This window comes from Anomaloglossus baeobatrachus, chromosome 5 (assembly GCF_048569485.1).
Source record: "Anomaloglossus baeobatrachus isolate aAnoBae1 chromosome 5, aAnoBae1.hap1, whole genome shotgun sequence".
Lineage (NCBI taxonomy): Eukaryota > Metazoa > Chordata > Amphibia > Anura > Aromobatidae > Anomaloglossus > Anomaloglossus baeobatrachus.
Window position 1 is genome coordinate 440,413,593 of NC_134357.1, and position 20,611 is coordinate 440,434,203.

General features: G+C 51.8%; 1 long non-coding RNA gene across 1 annotated transcript in view; it reads right to left on the reverse strand.

The window, feature by feature from the left end:
• Nucleotides 1-3,489: 3,489 nt before the first annotated feature.
• The window catches only part of LOC142311740 (uncharacterized), a 441,604-nt gene continuing 424,482 nt past the window's right edge, over nucleotides 3,490-20,611 (reverse strand). Inside the window, exon 4 of the long non-coding RNA XR_012754292.1 lies at nucleotides 3,490-4,837. This is a non-coding gene — a long non-coding RNA (uncharacterized LOC142311740). The remainder of the gene's footprint in view (nucleotides 4,838-20,611) is intronic.

Sequence of the window (20,611 nt, forward strand, 5' to 3'; positions counted from 1 at the left end):
CGTATCCAGGAGGGCATTCAAAGGGATCCCATCCAGCACAATGGGAAGGACCGGGCGTCCTCCCACATACTTGCTGCGGCTGGGGTTTGAGCCGGGCTTCCTCACACCTGGGGGTCGGCTCCTGGCCCCAGGCTCGGCCCGTTTAAAGGACAGCGTCGTGCAATGTGGCCCGCCTGGTTGCAGTGGCGGCAGATCGGTTGTCCTGTTGAATCATACCGGTCTGTGTCTCTGCCTCGGGTCGGCGGAATCCTCCTCTGTCGCATCCATGGGACGTCTTCTGGGCTGGAGGCCAACTCGATTTTTGCAGGCGAGGGGGTCATTTGTAGAGACTGCACGGTCTTGGCAAGGGCAGCCACAGTCTTGGTCAGCTCCTGGAACTGCTGTCTGAGCTCTGCAGTGGGATCCTTATCCAGGGACTGCGCCTCAGCCCCTGCAGTGGCTCGTGTTGCAGGCACCACCCCGGGGTACGTGATAGCAAGAGGCCGGAGGGGTACTGGGTCATTCGGTGTAGATTCTCTCAGTACCCTGATGGCCTGGTCCTTAAACTTGGCAAAGTCCAGAGCAGGGTTCTGCAGGACCAGGATACGCAGCTGGGTCCTGTGGGCATCTGACAGGAGCCCCTCTATGAACTGCTCAGTTAGGAGTTTGTCTTCTTCACGTACACTCTCTGGGTCCACCTGTTTAACTGCTTTCAGGGCCTCCTGCAAGTTTAAGGCATAGTCCCTTATGCTGTCCGTGGCCCGTTGCTTGCACCCAAAGAATCTCATCTTTATCTCTGCTGCGGTGCGGGTGTCAAAAGTACTCTTTAGCTTGGCCAGTATCTGGGCTGCTGTCCCTTTATCTGTATCAGGCCAGGACTTCGCTTCACGCTGGGCTGCGCCGGCTAGCTGTCCCATTACTATGCCCACCTTCTGGCTCTCAGTCAGAGGATACACCCGGAACAAGCTGTGCAGGCTTTCTCTGAAGTCACTCAAGGTATGGGACTCCCCGGAGTACTGCGGCAGCCATTCTGCTCCTGGTATGTACGGCATGGTGATCGGCATTACCGGCGCTACAGTGGGGGCTGGGGCGACAACGACTGGGACTACTTCGGCCGGTGCTGCGGCGCCCTGGGCGATGGCAGCCACCTGCTCTCCCTCGGAGTCGGACATCTTCCTCCCCCTTAGTGAACCTTACCAGGCTCCGTTCACTTTTCAAATTTTCTTCCGGGTCGCGCGGGGTTAACAGCGCTCTGCTCTGATGGCGCGCTCCCTTCGCGCTCTTTGTCAGGCACGCCCCCCTTCTTCCTGCGCTCGGCGCGGCTAATGGCGGCGGCAATTTACAACCAGTACACAGTCTTTTACACAGTTCTTCAGGCGCACAGTACCCGGTGTGACCGGGCACGAAATCCTGTTCGTGACGCCAAAGTTGACTCGCCCACCCCAGGGCTATGGGACACCCGGTGCCGGACTAGTCCGGTGGTAGTCAGTGGTGGCTGGGCCCGGCTCCGTGGCCCTGGTGGGTGTGTTGAATATGTGGCTTGAATTAAAGTTTGTGTTCGTGACGCCACCTGTGGTATGCGGCTACTAAGCCGCCGCTGCTGTGTGAGGCCTCCGGGATGAGGTTATGGCAGCAATGGTAGTACTGCTCCCCACAGGTGGAGCAATGCCCGGGGCACGGTTGGTGTTTATGGAAGTCTATGGTGCTGCGTGACTAACACGGTGCAGGGCCGACCAGCAATGAAAGAAACAGGCACAAACAGTAGTCTATTTACCTTCTCCTCTTTTACTCGGCAGAAACTTAGTCCAGGGAGACCGTCACAGATGGTAAAGATGATCCGGCCGGCCTGGAAGTGCCTGGGGTGATCTTTGGCCAGTTGAGTATGAGGCCTACTCCTTAATCTTTCTCTGCTGTGTTAGGACACTGCACTTTGGGTTTGCAATTGCCCTCTTGCTGCTGGGACTTGTTGTTCGTCCCCTTTTCTGTGTGGTAGACTGCGCAGGCCCTCTCTGGTGCTTCTCTGCTGGAGTCTACACCGGGCCCTTGGGATGCAGCTGTACCTTCAGATTGCTTCTGGGACAGGGGGCTTACAGCTCTCCTGCCCTCCGGATTCAGCTACCAGGGATGGATTTTATGCCCTGGCAACTACAGACTCCGATGTCCGAATCCCTGCTGTGCCTCTCTGCTCCCCTTGCTTCACTGGGCCAAGCTATCCCAGCTCTAGGCCCCAGTTTACAAGGCAGCACTACTCTGCGTCTGCACTCTTTCACTCCTGTCTCCAGACTAACTACCACTTCCTCCTTCCAGCCAGACTTAAGGAATGCTCCCTGAAGTTCCAGGTTCAGAGCTCCCCCTGCTGGCCGGAGGGAGAACTGTGTTGAGTGTTAACTTACTGGCCAATAGATCTCCCAATTACCTCCAGGCTCAGCATTAACCCTTTTGGGAGGGCAATGCTGTTGTGGCGACCAGGTCCTGGGGCGCCACACTAGGGCAGACAGGGTAGCCAGACATCACGAAGCATGAGACTTTCCCAGTCACTAGGACAACCACTGGGGGCGGGCACCACATGGGGTAGAAGTAGGCGCAACCATCACACTTTAGACAGAACCTTCCTGGGCACAGCTTGGGATAACACCTAGCACTGACAACTGGTTTCTCTCTCTTCATGGGCCCGTGGCTTGGAGCAGGAGGCTCAGCTCTGCTTCCGGACAGCAACTGAGGGACACTTCACTAAAGGACTTTCACGGGCACCGGCGGTGACCACCGACTATCCGGGAACGGCTGGAGCCCATCGTAGCAGAGATCGGTACTCTGGGGCAACGCCTGAACTAACTATGAGTAAAAAGACTTGGAACCGCAGCCCCTGCCTCTGCCTCTCCTATACTGGCGCCCAGTGCTGCGACGCCAATGGGGACTACTACCACCCCCGTTATCCTCCCCGGGGTAATCCTACTCTGCCTGTGGGGAGCGACACCACCCCGGCTGCACTCAACATCTGCCTCGGCAAGAGAGACGCTGCAGCGGCGGCCCCATCCCTGGTCGCATACTACAGGTGGCGTCATCTATTAGACTTTCCTAACTGTCAATACCACCCCCATCCTCCATCCTGCCTCCCTACCACCCTCCAATCCTCCATTCTGTATGCCTTGGGGCAACGGAAGTGGGCCAGGCCACCCCATAACGACGCAAAGGATCTGCACCCCCAGCCCGGCAACGAGTAGGTTAAAACACATGCCCCATGGGGCGCTACATTAGCATGCCCACAGGGGCGTACTAACATGCTGTTCATTTCAGCATCACCAGTGGTGACGCGCGTACCTCTATTCACTGTGTTGTAGCTGTTCTGTTTTGTCACAAGTCAGCTTATGGGATCACCAGTGAGGTCTTCTCAATTAGGCCTCTTCAGACCTAATCAAGATCGAGCGCTCGGAGAAAAAGACCAGCATCCATGTGGGCATGATCAATTTTCTGTTTATTTAACCAAAGTACACTTTATTTATACCATTTACAGATCAATGTGATATTGCAAATAAGGCTTCTAAGCTGGACTTTACAAGTTGCTCATATGACCTTTAAGTTTTAGCAAAGCAAAAATGTAGAGTCATGCATATGAGATAAGAAGAAGATAAGAAGAACATTTAGAGACAAAATAATCCTTGAGCATGTCTCTTATTCCGAAGGCTCCATAATGACTATGAACTACCACCAGATATACTTACTAATAACAATAAAATATCTTTAATGAAGAAATATAGAAACTATTAACCCTTCTATATCAATTTCCCCCTTTTGTAAATGGTATAACCTTCACTACAGGGTCAGTAGGCGTCCAAACAGGAGCTGCTGGCTCATGGGCCTAGTACCCATGAGGGGTCTTCCTACCACTTCACCCATCCACCCTCAGTGTGGACACCTACACCCCGTCAGTAGAGGCCATTTGGGGTCCGTAGTAAACTACAGAGGGTTCAATACTGAAACTCTTAGAAACTCTTAGAACATACATTATTCAGTAGTTTAGCTAACGCATATATCAATGCTTTTACAGCTATATAAAGCAATAGACAGAATAACAATATTTGCATACAGGACTGTATAATGCCAGAAACCCAACCTGCTAGGCCCTTAAACCAATTAGCTGGATTCATAAAAGAAAATGTATTTCCTCACCAGGAGTCTTCGCTGGAGTCATCCATATATATACATATATACATATAATAGGAGAACAGACAAAAACTGGTGACCATGTATGTAGATACACACATAGACACAAACACACGGAAACAATCATTGTCCTTTCCACAGATAGCAACATCATTATATTGAATACTGAACCATAATCCATCGTAGGTAATGGGGCCTGAATGAGGGATCTTAGTCTTTACTTTGGTAACTGCACCCTCAATGTCCGGATTGTATTCCATCCACCACGACTGTCGCCTAGGCTGTGTGATATTTAGCTGGAACCAGGGATTAGTGACCTTTCCAGCTGTGTGTGCAGATCCAACAGTCTTTTGGCTTTTCTCCTTCCATGTCCTCAGTAAGAGAAATATGGTGGCGAATGAGTTTATTATCCCAGTCCGTATTAAAAAGTTCGCTCAGTGTCTTTGGTTGTTGCAGCAACCCTGCTACACCTAGCAGGATAATTAGCAAGACTGTCATTCTGCCGGTGGAGTGACCTCTTTACAGTGACTGGCGTGGATCCAGGTGGGCTTTCCCTCAAGTTTCACTGAGGTGGATGTGGTCAGCTGGACTTGGAATGGGCCATCAAAGCGTGGATCTAGGCTCTTTCTCACGTGTCTGCGCACGACCACCCAATCACCTGGATTCAGCTGATGCACATCTGCACTTGCATTGGGATCTGGAATGGATGAAAAGACATGTTTATGCACCACATTAAGTCTTTCCTGTAAGGCCTGGACGTAGGCTGTCATAGTGCCGTGTTGCATCTGTAACACTTGTGGAAAGTAGAAACCTGTTTTTGGGGCACTACCAAACAGGACTTCAAAAGGAGACAAGCCTGTCTTTCTATATGGAGTGTGTCTGACTGAAAAGAGTGCCAGGGATAAGCACTCTACCCAATTCTTTCCTGTCTCTGCCATGGCCTTTTGAATTTTTAGTTTAAGTGTCCCGTTTAATCTCTCTACTTTTCCACTGCTCTGTGGATGATAAGGGGTATGGACGCCTGCTCTATTCCCAGGGCCTGCATAATGTCCCTCATTATTTCTCCAGTGAAGTGTGTACCCCTGTCACTTTCTATGGCTTCTGGGATGCCATACCGACAGACTAGTTCCTCCATCAGTTTTTCTGCAGTTGTTTTATCATTTGCACATTTTACTGGATAGGCCTCAACCCATCCTGAGAAGAGATCTACACATACCAGGACGTATTCATACACTCCTACCTTGGGTAGTTGTATGTAGTCTATTTGCAGTCGTTGACACGGTAGAGCGGTCTGGGTGTTGCTTTCTTAGGGACTTTTACTGTTTTACCTGGGTTGTGTTGTGCGCAGATAATGCAGGATTGTACGTGTTTGGAGGCTACGTAACTGAAGCCAGGAGCGATCCAGAAGGCATTCACCTGGTTACACATGTGACTTTTTGAGGCGTGAGTGGGGCCATGTGTTGCTTGTGCCATCATAGGGAACAGGGACCTTGGTAAACACAACCTATCCTTACTTTCCCATACTCCATTCGAGTTCAGCCCAGCTCCCATTTTCCCCAGTGTTCCTTCTCTGTTTGGGCAGCCTGATGCTGGAGGGATTTCAGGACATCCAGACTCACTGTGGCTGGGACTTGCTGGCTCCCTGCCACTATCCTCTGATCCCTAGGCCTCTTTGCCGCTGCTTTCGCAGCTGCATCCGCCCTTCTATTGCCCGCTACCTCCAGTGAGTCACCTTTTGTGTGTGCTTTCACCTTAATGATGCCAACCTGGACTGGTAACATTAGTGCCTCCATTAACCGGTTTACCAATTCTGCATTTTTTTTTTAATAGGCTTACCAGCTGACGTAAGAAAAGCTCTACTTCTCCAGATAGTGCCAAAATCATGACAGATCCCAAATCCATAATTTGAGTCTGAATAAACATTAATTTTCCTACCTGATCCCGCTCTACACGCCTCAATGAGCGCTGTAAGCTCCGCCTCCTGCGCGGACATGTGCGGCGGGAGTGGTTCAGCTCGGATTACCTCATGTGAGGATACTACAGCATATCCAGTGTAGAATCTCCCATCCAGGTGGTATCTGGAGCCATCTACAAAAAAACTCAAAATCTGCATTAGTAATAGGTGTATCATAGACATGTGGAAAACCTGCTGTCTCCTGACTCATCAGCTCTATGCAGTCATGCTCGTGCGTCATGTCAAAGTATTCATCCTCACTTGCTACCATTGTCACCAATTCCCCCTTTTCTGAATCTACTGGCAAAAGGGTGGCTGGATTCAGAACATTACACCTCTTGAGGGTGACATACTCAGGAATCAGAAGGGCACATTCAAGTCTGAGCTGTCTGGCTATAGACAGGTGTTTCGGTTGGACTTGCACAAGTATAGCATGAATGTCATGCGGGGAGTAAATTGCTAAGGGAAATGTCAATGTGATCTCGCAAGCCTTCCCTAGCAGTACTGCAGCAGCCGCTACAGCATGGACACACGTGGGAGACCCTCTGACAACTGGGTCCAATCGCGCTGAGTAGTAAGCTATTGGTCTTTGTTTGTCACCATGTTGCTGTGTGAGGACGGCTGTCGCATGCCCTCCCTGTTCTGTGCAAAACAAGAAAAATGGTTGATCGTAATTTGGAATACCCAGGGCCGGGGCAGATACAATGAGTAGTTTAAGGGAATGAAAGGAATCAATAGCTTCCTGAGTGAGGTCAAAGGGGTCAGATGACAGACAATCATAGAGGGGTTGCATCATTTGCGAGGCAGACCTTATCCAAGGCCTGCAGTATGACACTAAGCCCAAAAAGGTGCGCAGTTGCCGGTGGGACCTGGGTAAGGAGAGATTTTGGACTGCTTGTTTTCTCTCCTCAGTCAGGTGTCTCGTACCTTCAGAGATACAGTGACCCAAAAATGTTACCTTTTGCTTACAGTACTGTAATTTTTCACGTGAAACTTTGCAACCATTCTCTGCCAGAAAACACAGCAAAGAAATTGTGGCTTCTCTGCAGGACGTCTGGTCTGGACAGCAGAGCAAAAGGTCATCCACGTACTGCAATAGCGTAACCTGTGGATGAGGCGGTTGCCACCGCTCCAGAATTCCTGCCATAGCTGTAGAATAAATGGTAGGTGAATTCATTCCTCCTTGCGGGAGGACTGTCCACATGTACTGTTTCCCCTCATGTGTGAAGGCAAAAAGATACTGACAGTCAGGGGGTAGAGGCACAGAGAAAAAGGCATTTGCCAAATCAATTACTGTAAAACATTTGGAGGTCCCTGGGATTTGTGACAGTAAGGTATGTGGGTTTGGAACAATTGGTGTTACACTCTCAGTGACAGCATTGACAGCTCTCAAATCATGCACCATTCTGTACGTGTCAGGGGAACCTTTGGGCCCTTTTTTTTCTTGATTGGATACAAGGGAGTGTTACAGGGGGGAGGACCTTTGTACTAGAGCCCCTGCTTGCACATATTCTCTGGTCAGGGCCATTGATTTGGCTGGGCTTAAGGGATACTGTTTTATCAAGGGAATTTCAAACACCAATCCCTCCAGTCCCTTCGTGGTCACCAGTTTCCTAGGCCAGAGGCAAAGGAGGAGGGAAGGAAGGGGGAGAGTCAGTCTGCTCCCTCTCCTATTTGGGGTTTTTGCACTGTCTGGCGTAATGTCCATTCTGTCCACAATTCCAGCACTGTACGGTCACTCGGTCACCTGGTGCCCTCCCTCTCTGCTTCCACTGTTTTCCTTGTGCTCTAGCATACATAACTGGTCGCTTGCATTTTGTCAGTTCAACCCCCTTAGCTACTTGCAGAAGGTCTGTTGGGTCCATGTTTCTCCACTCAGGTCTGGCTGTCTGTACTGCTTCTCGTAAAAAACTTATTCATACCGTTAACAAATATACTCATCAGTATTTTGTCATTAAGGGAGGTTCTGACTTTGTACCCCACGTCTGCCCACTTCAGCTGTAACCTCCAAAAGTACGTCTCTATACTCTCCCCTTCCTGCTGTATTACGTCAGTCAGGGAAAGAGGGAAAGGTTGGTCTTCAGGGTCAGATAACTGTTTTCTTTCCTCACCGTCAGAGTAATGTCCAGCTTCCTCCCCAAAACTCAATTCCTTCACTACCTCTGTCTCAGTGTCAGCGTCCTCTGTCAGCACATGTGATCTGGTTCGAACAGGAGTTAGTGCAATCTGCTTAGGGCGAGTAACACTACACGTAGCACAAGTACCTCTCCAGTCTGGGTTTTTCTGACTACAATGTTTACAAGTCCATTCATCTGGTCTGGGTTTCTGATCATGTGAAGGGGGGGCGGTAGCAGTCACAGTTTTTGCTCTTGGTGCATTAAAAATTTATAATACACTTTACATAACAATAATATAATAATACATCCCACTGTTATTTCTTTACATCCACAATGCTGCACCTCTTCCCTGAATCTGTGCCATTTCTCAACATACAAATACCCACACTCTGGCATGTCTGCCTTTCTGAGTATCGGTCTGACATTTTTCACTGCTTCTTTGCCTTCTCTTTCTTGCACTATCTGTTTGGCTGTTTTGGATCCTGCTGGAGCCCCACACTGCACACTGAACAAGTTGCCCATGGCTTCAACTTATTCCCACACAGCCCACCTTTCTGCAAATGCCCTCTCAGTGTCCCTGAACCTTGTTAACAGGCCACACGTCTCCTGGCAAGTCAGAATGGGCTCTCAAGTGGTAGCAAGAAGGCTCAATCAGCATTCACTCTCACCTGCTACACTTGTAGGGCGTATTGGGAAGGGTTAAAAACCTCTCTCACCCAATAGACCAGATGACTAAAGCAGGAAGGACCAGGTGTGATAGTCCTCTCACCTGCTAGACCACCTCCATGTAAGTGGTGTGAGGTAAATCCGGAGATATGACGATAAATCATGACATTCAAGTCATGTCAGGAAGCCCTCTCCTGGTGTCACTACCCCCTTCCCTTCACACAACTGGTTTAGCAACAAATCCATGGCCATGTCCTGTGATATGGAAATTAGGTGGCTTTAGGACAATGGACACAGGATGACTCCCTGCCGTCACCCTGTAGTAGGAGCTGCTAGCTAGTTAGCAAGGCTATGGAAATAGCCAGACAGAACGACTCCAGTAAAAAATGGTTCATATCTCGCAAGCCATATTTCCGATAAATATGGCAACCATAAAAATGGTGTCTCCGCATGTGGACGATGCCGGCACCCCCTTTTTATGGGAACAGGACATTGGGAAATGCCCCAGGCGTGATATCAGCCAATGGGGAACTGGCAGACAGGTCATGAGTCCCCTCGTTCTGTAGCTAAATTCATAACTGTCACAATGAGAGCATGGGCGTCTGCCTACGACGCTCCCAGGCAAAGTTATGGCCAATATCCCCTTTGCTGGATAATTCTGATCCATGCAGGGGGAGTGGCAGTGCTTCCCTGTGAGGTCACTAAGGTAGGAGGGGACCTGGATCTGCCCAGGTTGATAACCCTACTTCGGCCATTTTCCAGCGTTCTTCTGCTCGGGGGCCTGGTTGGGACAGACCTGTGAGAGAGTTCCTGGAAACCTGATCTACAGCGCCCCCCTGTGGCCAGACGCACAAGGTAACTGATTGAATTGCATACCTGTTGTAAACCATGCTTTATCTGTAACTGTACTCTGACATAACTGTATATTCTGTAGATTCCCTATTGTATATATTGTAGTTTCTAGTGTGCTTTAGGCGATTAAATTATATAATTAATCTTGGGCTGTTCTGTTATCTCGATCTTGAATCCCACGTCTGTGTGTTCGGCTAATAGTTACCGTGAAGCGGTTGGTGGCAGCGAGTTGTGCCAAGGATTATTGTGGGGAGGCCAGTGAGATTCGGGAAGATATTATATATTCCGCCCGCGGAGGTCGGGGGAATATATACCTTACTCTCACCGGGGACCCTTCAATAATCGGCATAAGTAGTATAGCGGCCTCCTTGCTTATTGTCGGGCAATTCCATAATTGGCCTGACTATAAGAGGGGCGCTAGAGAGCGCGTCACGTGCTCTGTCTGTCGGTCGGGAGGTATAAAGTAGGGGTGACCCCCACTTGTTACCCCCCGATTGTGACGTACTGGTAGCCAGCGCGGGGGATTTCTGAGTGACCCCCCCGGTGGTTTGTGACATATTGGTGGCAGCGGTGGGATCGAGATAATAGTGTGTGTGAGTGTGAGACCCATACTCCCAGACACTAAAGACTGCCTGCAGCAGCTGTGGCTGCTGGGGTCTTCAGACTAGCTCAACACTAGAGTGTCAGAGTGCAGATACTGTAAGGTGTGTGGAGGCATCAGGTGTCAGTTCTGTGCAAGTGACCAAAAGTCTGCAAGAATGGCTGAGAGCACCAGGAGCAAAGCCAAAGGAATGGCCGATGCTCAGGCCAGAGACGATGAGGAGGTTGTCCACGAGTCCTCCAGGAGCTCGACGCCAGAAAACAGCTCTGCAGAGGACATTGCACAACCGGGCACTGCTGGACAAGATGAGGAGCAGCTCGCCCAAGGGTCCTCAACGAGCCAGACGCCAGCCCTCCGCTCTGCAATGGACAGTGAAGCACCAGGCTCCGCAGCGGGCCGCAGATCACCACGTGCCATTCCACCGAGCCTGGGAGGCTCGGATAGCCTTCTTCAAATGGCTATGGCCCTACGCCAGGCTGGAGACCGGGAGGGCTACAAGGAACTCATGGCCGAGCGTGAGCGGCAAGCAGCGCGTGAAGAGCGCCAGGCAGAGCGTAACTACCAGCTGCAGCTAGCTCAGCTCCGGCCCTCATCAGCCACCCGTGACCTTCCAGACACCAAACTTCCAAAGGTCCGTGTTGAGGACTTCCCAGTGCTGGAGAAGGATGGAGACTTGGACTCTTTCTTGACTGCTTTTGAACGGACTTGCTTGCAGCATCATCTGAACAAGGACCAGTGGGCCAAATACCTGACCCCCCGTTTAAGGGGTAAGGCCCTGGATATCCTTGGGGACTTGCCTGCTGAGGCGGATCAGGGCTACGACACCATCAAGCGGGCCCTGATCCAACAGTACAACCTCACCCCGGAGTCCTACCGCAAGAAGTTCCGGACGCTGCAGAAGGGACCAAAGGACTCCTGGGCTGACCACCGGCGGGCACTTGCCCGAGCTGCCGACCACTGGACCCAAGGCCTGCAGCTTTCCACCGGACCGGAGATCCTGGACTTGTTCATCACGGAGCAACTCTTGTGGAACTGCCCTGAGGATCTCCGCCAGTTCATCCGAGACCAAAAGCCAAAGGGATCCACGGCTACAGCTGCCCTGGCAGATGACTACACCAACAATCGGGCTCCTGAAGCCAGGAGAGCAGCCACCAGCAGCACCTGGAGAGGGGGTAAGATGAACTCTGCGACTGCCCCACCTGCCCCTAGACTGCAGGGGGTGTCCCCCTCAACTCCCCTCTCCAGGCCCGTGGCAGAGCCAAGACGGTGCCACCAGTGCAACCTACCTGGACACTTCAAGGCCATGTGCCCTCAGCGTCCCAAGGCCCCGGCTCCGTCCCCGTCCCAAGGGCCGCCCAAGGTGTATTGTGTGGGTGGGGGTGGTGGTAGGTCCCTGGACAGCTTCCAACCTGTCACCGTCGGCCAGTCTGTGACCATAGGACTGCGAGACAGCGCCTCGGAGGTGACTCTGGTGCGGCCTGAGATGGTGTCCCCCCAAGACTTGATCCCTGGAAAAACCCTCGCTGTCTCCGGGATTGGAGGCATTAACCCGGCGCTGCCTGTTGCTGACATTTATGTGGACTGGGGCGCAGGGCGAGGGGTGAGGGAGGTGGGGGTAACTGATCGGATCCCTGCAAACGTGCTACTTGGGACAGATTTGGGGCAAATAACCTCCCAGTTTGGCCCCGCCCCAAAGGCTGAACCTTCAGCCAGTGCTGACATGACTCCTGACAATGTTAATGTGTTATCTATGAATGATGTAAGGGAGGAGGGAGTGAACTCTGATATTTCTGCTTGCACAGACACCATAGACACACACGCAGCTGCAGCTGTGACAGGGGAGGGGGTCAGAGAAAGGTGTGACAATGCCTCTACTAGTAACCAGCCTGTGAGCTGGGATCTGTTGCCCTCTGAAGGGATAAGCAGAGAGCAGGGTGCTGCAGGGGGAGGACCAGTGTGTGGGGTGGGGGCTACCACAGCAAATGTGGGGTCCCCAGAGATTTCACAGCGGGGTTCTGTTGCTGCAGGAGGGGAACAGGCAGGTGAGATTGGGGCCGGTCCAGGAGCGGAAGTGCTCCCAGGTAAGATCTCGGTGCATGGTTCCCCCACAACCGGGGTGTCAGGAAGCCAGGGAGGTCTGCCTGAACCGGCGACTTGGTCAGGAACGGAGGAGGAGCAGGCACGACCCACGGTCGCAGCGGCTGTGGCCGCTGTCACCCGCAGTGGGAGTGCTGGAAGCCAAGGGGCCTCCCGGAGGTCCGATAGCTCTTCCCCTTCTGACCAAGTGGCAGCCGAGTCAGGTGGAGGCCAGGACACAGGTCCCGGGGTACTGACCGAAGATGTGACAGTCTCGTCGATTCTGGCCACATCTAGTCAGGGGTTTCAGGCAGCGTTAGAAGCTGACGACAGCCTGAAAGCTCTTAAGGAGCAGGCGGCACAGCCTCCCTCGGACTCGGACCCGGAGCGAGTGGTCTGGGACCAAGGACGGCTGTACCGGGCCACGGTCCAGCAGGGTTCACCGGAGGCGTGGCCCAGGGACCGACAGTTGGTGGTACCCTATCCGTTCCGGACGGAGTTGTTGCGGATCGCACATGAGATTCCGATGGCCGGACACCTAGGGATCGCTAAGACCAAGGCCAGGTTAAACCAGCATTTCTACTGGCCAAAAATGGGGGCCGATGTGGCTGCCTACTGCCGTTCGTGTGAAACCTGTCAGAGAGTGGGGAAGGCGGGGCCACGCCCCAAAGCCCCACTGGTATCTCTGCCAATCATCGATGAGCCTTTCAGGAGGGTGGCTGTGGATCTGGTCGGCCCGCTGGCCATCCCCAGCAGCTCCGGGAAACGCTTCATACTGACGGTAGTGGACTATGCCACCCGGTACCCAGAAGCAGTGGCCTTGTCGTCCATTCGGGCTGACAAGGTGGCCACCGCATTGCTGGAGATTTTCTCCCGAGTGGGTTTTCCCCAGGAAATGCTCACTGACCGGGGGACCCAATTCATGTCCCAGCTGATGGAGGCCCTCTGTAAGCAAGTCCAGGTGCGACATCTGGTGGCCAGCCCGTACCATCCACAGACTAATGGCCTGTGCGAGCGGTTCAATGGCACCTTAAAGCAGATGCTTAAGATGTTGGTCGACTCCCATGGGCGTGACTGGGAGCGGTATCTCCCACACCTGTTATTTGCTTACCGGGAGGTTCCACAGGCCTCAACAGGATTCTCACCGTTTGAGTTCCTGTACGGGCGACGTGTGCGGGGCCCCCTGGCTCTGGTGAAAGAGGCTTGGGAAGGGGATTTGGCCACCCCTGGAGTGTCGGTTATCGAGTATGTCATGCGCTTCCGGGACAAAATGCAGGCCTTGACGCAACTGGTACACGACAATATGGCTCAAGCCCAGGCCGATCAGAAGCGTTGGTACGACCAGAACGCTTGTGAGAGGACCTACCAAGTGGGTCAAGAGGTGTGGGTACTGGTCCCCGTACCACAGGACAAGCTTCAGGCAGCCTGGGAAGGCCCATACCTCGTGTACCAGCAGCTCAACCCTGTGACGTACCTGGTCACCCTGGACCCTGCCCGTGGAAGGCGGAAGCCCTTCCATGTGAACATGATGAAGGCACATCATGAGCGGGAGGCATGTGCACTCCCTGTGTGCAACCTGCCCGAGGAGGGAGAAGCGGAAACCCTCTTGGATATGCTAGCCCAGGTTAGGGCAGGCGGATCCATTGAGGATGTGGGGGTTGGCCACCAGCTCTTGGAGGACCAACGGTCCCAGCTCTGGGCCACCCTGCACCCCTTCCGGGGGTTGTTTACCAACCAGCCCGGAAGGACTGACTTGGCTGTCCATCACGTGGACACTGGGGATCATCCCCCGATCCGGCGTTCAGCATATCGGGTCTCCCTGGAGGTGCAGCAACACATGCGCCAGGAGATTGACGAGATGCTGAACCTGGGGGTGATCCAGGCATCCAACAGCGCTTGGGCCTCGCCTGTAGTCCTCGTCCCTAAGAAGGACCGAACCACTCGGTTCTGCGTGGACTACAGGGGGCTCAATGCGGTCACGGTCGCCGATGCGTACCCAATGCCACGCATCGATGACCTGCTCGATCAGTTGGCCGGGGCTCAGTACCTGACCATCATGGATCTGAGCCGGGGATATTGGCAGATCCCCCTGACTCGCAAGGCCAGGGAACGCTCTGCCTTTATTACCCCATTTGGACTGTACGAGTCCACGGTGATGCCATTCGGGATGAGGAATGCCCCTGCCACTTTCCAGCGGATGGTCAACACCCTGCTCAAGGGACTTGAAGGGTACGCGGCCGCGTACCTGGATGACATTGCCGTCTTCAGTCCCACCTGGGAAGATCACCTAGAGCATCTAGCACAGGTGCTCAGGCGGATCCACCGGGCAGGTTTGACCATCAAGCCGGGAAAGTGTCAGCTGGCAATGAGCGAGGTCCAGTACCTCGGTCACCGGGTAGGTGGGAGAACCCTGAAGCCCGAGCCTGAGAAGGTGGAAGCCATCGCATCCTGGCCCACCCCCAGGACCAAGAAGCAGGTGATGTCCTTCTTGGGGACCGCTGGGTACTATAGGAGGTTTGTTCCATGCTATAGTAGCCTGGCAAAGCCCTTGACGGACCTCACCAAGAAGAAGCTGCCCTCTGCAGTCGATTGGACAATGGACTGCGAGACAGCCTTCCGGGCCCTAAAGGACGCCCTGTCCAGCCCGCCCGTGCTACAGGCAGCCGACTTCACGCGGCCGTTTGTAGTACAGACCGACGCCAGTGACTTCGGCCTCGGTGCGGTGCTCAGCCAGGTGGACTCTGCGAGCCAAGAGCACCCAGTCTTGTACCTGAGCAGGAAGCTGTTACCAAGGGAAGTTGCCTATTCCACGATGGAGAAGGAGTGCCTGGCCATAGTGTGGGCCCTGCAGCGTCTGCAACCCTATCTATACGGGCGCCACTTCATCGTGGAGACGGACCACAATCCCCTCAGCTGGTTGCACACCGTCTCTGGGACGAATGGGCGATTGTTGCGATGGAGCCTTGCGCTCCAGCAATACAACTTCACCATTCGCCACAAAAGGGGCCGTGACCACGGTAACGCCGACGGGCTGTCCCGACAAGGAGAGGTCGCGGACGGGCGCACGGGGGAACACCGGAGTGTGCTGCCCCCTAGCGCCCTCAAAAGGGGGGAGGTGTGAGGTAAATCCGGAGATATGACGATAAATCATGACATTCAAGTCATGTCAGGAAGCCCTCTCCTGGTGTCACTACCCCCTTCCCTTCACACAACTGGTTTAGCAACAAATCCATGGCCATGTCCTGTGATATGGAAATTAGGTGGCTTTAGGACAATGGACACAGGATGACTCCCTGCCGTCACCCTGTAGTAGGAGCTGCTAGCTAGTTAGCAAGGCTATGGAAATAGCCAGACAGAACGACTCCAGTAAAAAATGGTTCATATCTCGCAAGCCATATTTCCGATAAATATGGCAACCATAAAAATGGTGTCTCCGCATGTGGACGATGCCGGCACCCCCTTTTTATGGGAACAGGACATTGGGAAATGCCCCAGGCGTGATATCAGCCAATGGGGAACTGGCAGACAGGTCATGAGTCCCCTCGTTCTGTAGCTAAATTCATAACTGTCACAATGAGAGCATGGGCGTCTGCCTACGACGCTCCCAGGCAAAGTTATGGCCAATATCCCCTTTGCTGGATAATTCTGATCCATGCAGGGGGAGTGGCAGTGCTTCCCTGTGAGGTCACTAAGGTAGGAGGGGACCTGGATCTGCCCAGGTTGATAACCCTACTTCGGCCATTTTCCAGCGTTCTTCTGCTCGGGGGCCTGGTTGGGACAGACCTGTGAGAGAGTTCCTGGAAACCTGGTCTACAGCGCCCCCCTGTGGCCAGACGCACAAGGTAACTGATTGAATTGCATACCTGTTGTAAACCATGCTTTATCTGTAACTGTACTCTGACATAACTGTATATTCTGTAGATTCCCTATTGTATATATTGTAGTTTCTAGTGTGCTTTAGGCGATTAAATTATATAATTAATCTTGGGCTGTTCTGTTATCTCGATCTTGAATCCCACGTCTGTGTGTTCGGCTAATAGTTACCGTGAAGCGGTTGGTGGCAGCGAGTTGTGCCAAGGATTATTGTGGGGAGGCCAGTGAGATTCGGGAAGATATTATATATTCCGCCCGCGGAGGTCGGGGGAATATATACCTTACTCTCACCGGGGACCCTTCAATAATCGGCATAAGTAGTATAGCGGCCTCCTTGCTTATTGTCGGGCAATTCCATAATTGGCCTGACTATAAGAGGGGCGCTAGAGAGCGCGTCACGTGCTCTGTCTGTCGGTCGGGAGGTATAAAGTAGGGGTGACCCCCACTTGTTACCCCCCGATTGTGACGTACTGGTAGCCAGCGCGGGGGATTTCTGAGTGACCCCCCCGGTGGTTTGTGACAAGTGGGAAGGCTACAATGCTCTCTAACCCACTTCTTCAAACCTGATGTGCAGTTGGGTACTTCATGCTGGTCCTTTACAGAGTATTCCAGCAACGAACGTAAGAGTTAAACCAAAACAATTAACACAGCTGACTTCTCACAGAGGGCAGAAAATCGCGCAGCTGTTCACTTGACCCCTCCCAAAAGAATGTCAGCCAGCGCACAGTTTGTTTAGCAAGAGTGTTATCTCGTCCGGATTCAGCTTCCCAAAACACAATCCTAATACCCACTGGTATAATACACAATCCCTGCAGAAAATTGAGACTACTTATATACCTTCACAGCACTAATATTCTACTTTACTATAAAACCTTCATCCCCATTTTGAGGGGAAGAAACACACAATATCTCACTATAAGGACAGATCCCAGGACAACTTGTCCTACTCATTCATTGATTCCAGAAGCATATGTAACAATACACCTTCCAAGGATCAGTTAACCTCACATGCAAATAAAATTATCTAAACCGCTCTTGACACTGATGGGAAAACATACATATGTCAGGTATCCACTCAAATACTCTATATGGCTATGCCCTGTGACATTTCACAACCGGAACATCTTTTCACAGTCCACAGTATGACCTATAACCATTAGACTTATACATACATATTATTTCACCAAGTCTCTTATCTCAATTACTTGTCACTTTGTTATTCAGAGGCTTCTCATCAATATACAACAACCTATTGCCTGCCTACTTTATCTAGGCATTAATATGAAACCACTTATGAACACATATCCCTCAATGAGCGCTGCTGGTGTCTTCACAAAATACACACAAACAACAGCAAGGTGCTTACTCACAGGGGGTTGGACTAGGGCAGACAGGGTAGCCAGACATCACGAAGCATGAGACTTTCCCAGTCACTAGGACAACCACTGGGGGCGGGCACCACATGGGGTAGAAGTAGGCGCAACCATCACACTTTAGACAGAACCTTCCTGGGCACAGCTTGGGATAACACCTAGCACTGACAACTGGTTTCTCTCTCTTCATGGGCCCGTGGCTTGGAGCAGGAGGCTCAGCTCTGCTTTCGGACAGCAACTGAGGGACACTTCACTAAAGGACTTTCACGGGCACCGGCGGTGACCACCGACTATCCGGGAACGGCTGGAGCCCATCGTAGCAGAGATCGGTACTCTGGGGCAACGCCTGAACTAACTATGAGTAAAAAGACTTGGAACCGCAGCCCCTGCCTCTGCCTCTCCTATACTGGCGCCCAGTGCTGCGACGCCAATGGGGACTACTACCACCCCCGTTATCCTCCCCGGGGTAATCCTACTCTGCCTGTGGGGAGCGACACCACCCCGGCTGCACTCAACATCTGCCTCGGCAAGAGAGACGCTGCAGCGGCGGCCCCATCCCTGGTCGCATACTACAGGTGGCGTCATCTATTAGACTTTCCTAACTGTCAATACCACCCCCATCCTCCATCCTGCCTCCCTACCACCCTCCAATCCTCCATTCTGTATGCCTTGGGGCAACGGAAGTGGGCCAGGCCACCCCATAACGACGCAAAGGATCTGCACCCCCAGCCCGGCAACGAGTAGGTTAAAACACATGCCCCATGGGGCGCTACATTAGCATGCCCACAGGGGCGTACTAACATGCTGTTCATTTCAGCATCACCAGTGGTGACGCGCGTACCTCTATTCACTGTGACCGCACTTCTGAATGCTGGGCACTTCCGGTCATGTGCAATCAGAAGCTGGGTGTACGCGTCCCAGCTTCAGAGAGGTCTACTGCACATGACTGGAAGTGCCCGACATTGAGAAGAGTGTTGACATCGAACACAGGTACTAGCAGCACTGCTGGTTATGCTGCATTGAATAGCATGTTAGGATACCCCTGTGGACGTACTAACATGCTAAGATGGCGGATTGACAGGTTCCCTTTAAAAAAAAGTAAAAAAAAAAAAGAATGGTCCTCCGTAGACAAACTGGAAAGTAGACCCTCTTACATGTCTTGGTTACTTGGCCTAAAGTCTTAGGAATTCCTACATGAACAGGGTAAAACATTAAAAAAGGAGGAAAAGGAGTGGGAGGTTTAAGATGTCCTGCATGATCTGGTTTAAACTAAGAAGAGGAGTCCCTTCCTCATTTTCGTCACTTGGCTAAAAGGTCCTTATAGACAGGATGGAACCAAAAAGGAGAAACATTGTGTAAAGTGTGCAAATAATAAGCAGTATACTGATAGCTTTTATCAATACTTGGTAGGTTTAACCTGGTATCAGTTGATGAAGCTTTTTTCTCCATTTGGTAACTATAGAGCTTTTAGTCTACCAACATAATGGAGAAAATGTGCTTTTTCATAGAATACATACATTTTACCTCCACCCCCTTATTGAGACATTTGAATGTAAGGGCTAATAGAGGACTTTGCATTCCTTAGTCCTATTAGAGTCCAGGTATACATGACGTCTTGTGGTTCAAATGCTAGACTTGATGATCTGTAGCATAACCCAACCTGATTTTTTATGTTCCAAGTAAATGTTATGATTGACTCTACATGTCATGCGCCGGAATTGATGCCATGGTTTCACTACACACTCACAGCAGATAATCTAGTGGCCGGATGTGATTAGTGCGGTATTAGGTGATCTGGAAACAGAATGCATAGTTTAAATAACGCTGCTGGAAAGCAGAACACAGCTAGGAGGCACCTGAAATGCTCGCCTGTTATGAGGTGGCGAGCAGGAGTGAATTCACTAAACCACAGGGGAAACCCGTGTTTACCCAGACATGGGAGAAGTTTGACTAGACACCTACAGGGTAGACGCCAAGTACCACTTCCAAGGCAGAGTCCAGGATTGTGGTAGCTGATCTCCAGGGCAGGAACAGGCTCAGGTATAGACAGGCAGAGTCTTTGGTGCTGGCACATGCAGGTGGGATGGCTGGAAAGACTGGTAGAGTCTCTAGTGCTGGCAGGGGTAGCCGGGAAGGCTCAGGCAAACTAGACAGCAAGGTATGGCAAGGACCAGTACAGGAAAGTGAACATGGGAACAGGTAACAGACAGTGGATAAAAGGGACCTGACAAGTAACTAGCTAGGTGGACATATACTAACTGACTAACCATGTTGCTCAGGCACCTCCCCTAGTGGGAGGATGCCTTAAATACTTAGTGACTCTCAGCCATAGGCTGAGAGGCACTTCCAGAAATAGGTGTGCTGGCACTTTTAGAAATAGGTGTGCTGGCACTTTAAGAGAACGAGCGTGTGCGCACGTGCACTCTAAGCGCACTCACGGGGGACTTGTGTGGCATGCACGAGGCAGGGGAGACCCATGTGGAGGACTGTGGGGAAGCGAGACAGGACAGTGCAGTCAGGCCGCGGCGGTGAGTAAGTCAGCGTCTCTGCTGGGGAAATGCAGAGCAATGCTGGGACACCAGCGTTACAGCATTTTGACCGCGGGAGCAGTGATGCACTCTAATGTCTAACCAGTTATTACGGTCCTCCCCCTTTTAGCTTCCCTAATGAAGATCTGTTGAGAAGAAACGCTTTGGAAGAGGGAGATGTGACTGGCCCTGTTTTCTCACTGCAGAGTGTTCCTCAACCAAGTTGTGAATTTTTATCAGAGGAAATTTGAGGATAATCTCTCAACATCCTGAAGCCTAACATGGAATTCAGTGAGATCTTTCTTATTTGTACATTTTACACCTAAGTATCTGTTTACAATACACAGGTGAGTACTGTCCACTACTCAGAGGGGAAGGTGGAACTGTTCAGTTGATGTTTTTAATGTGCTATTTAAATTAATGTTATATTT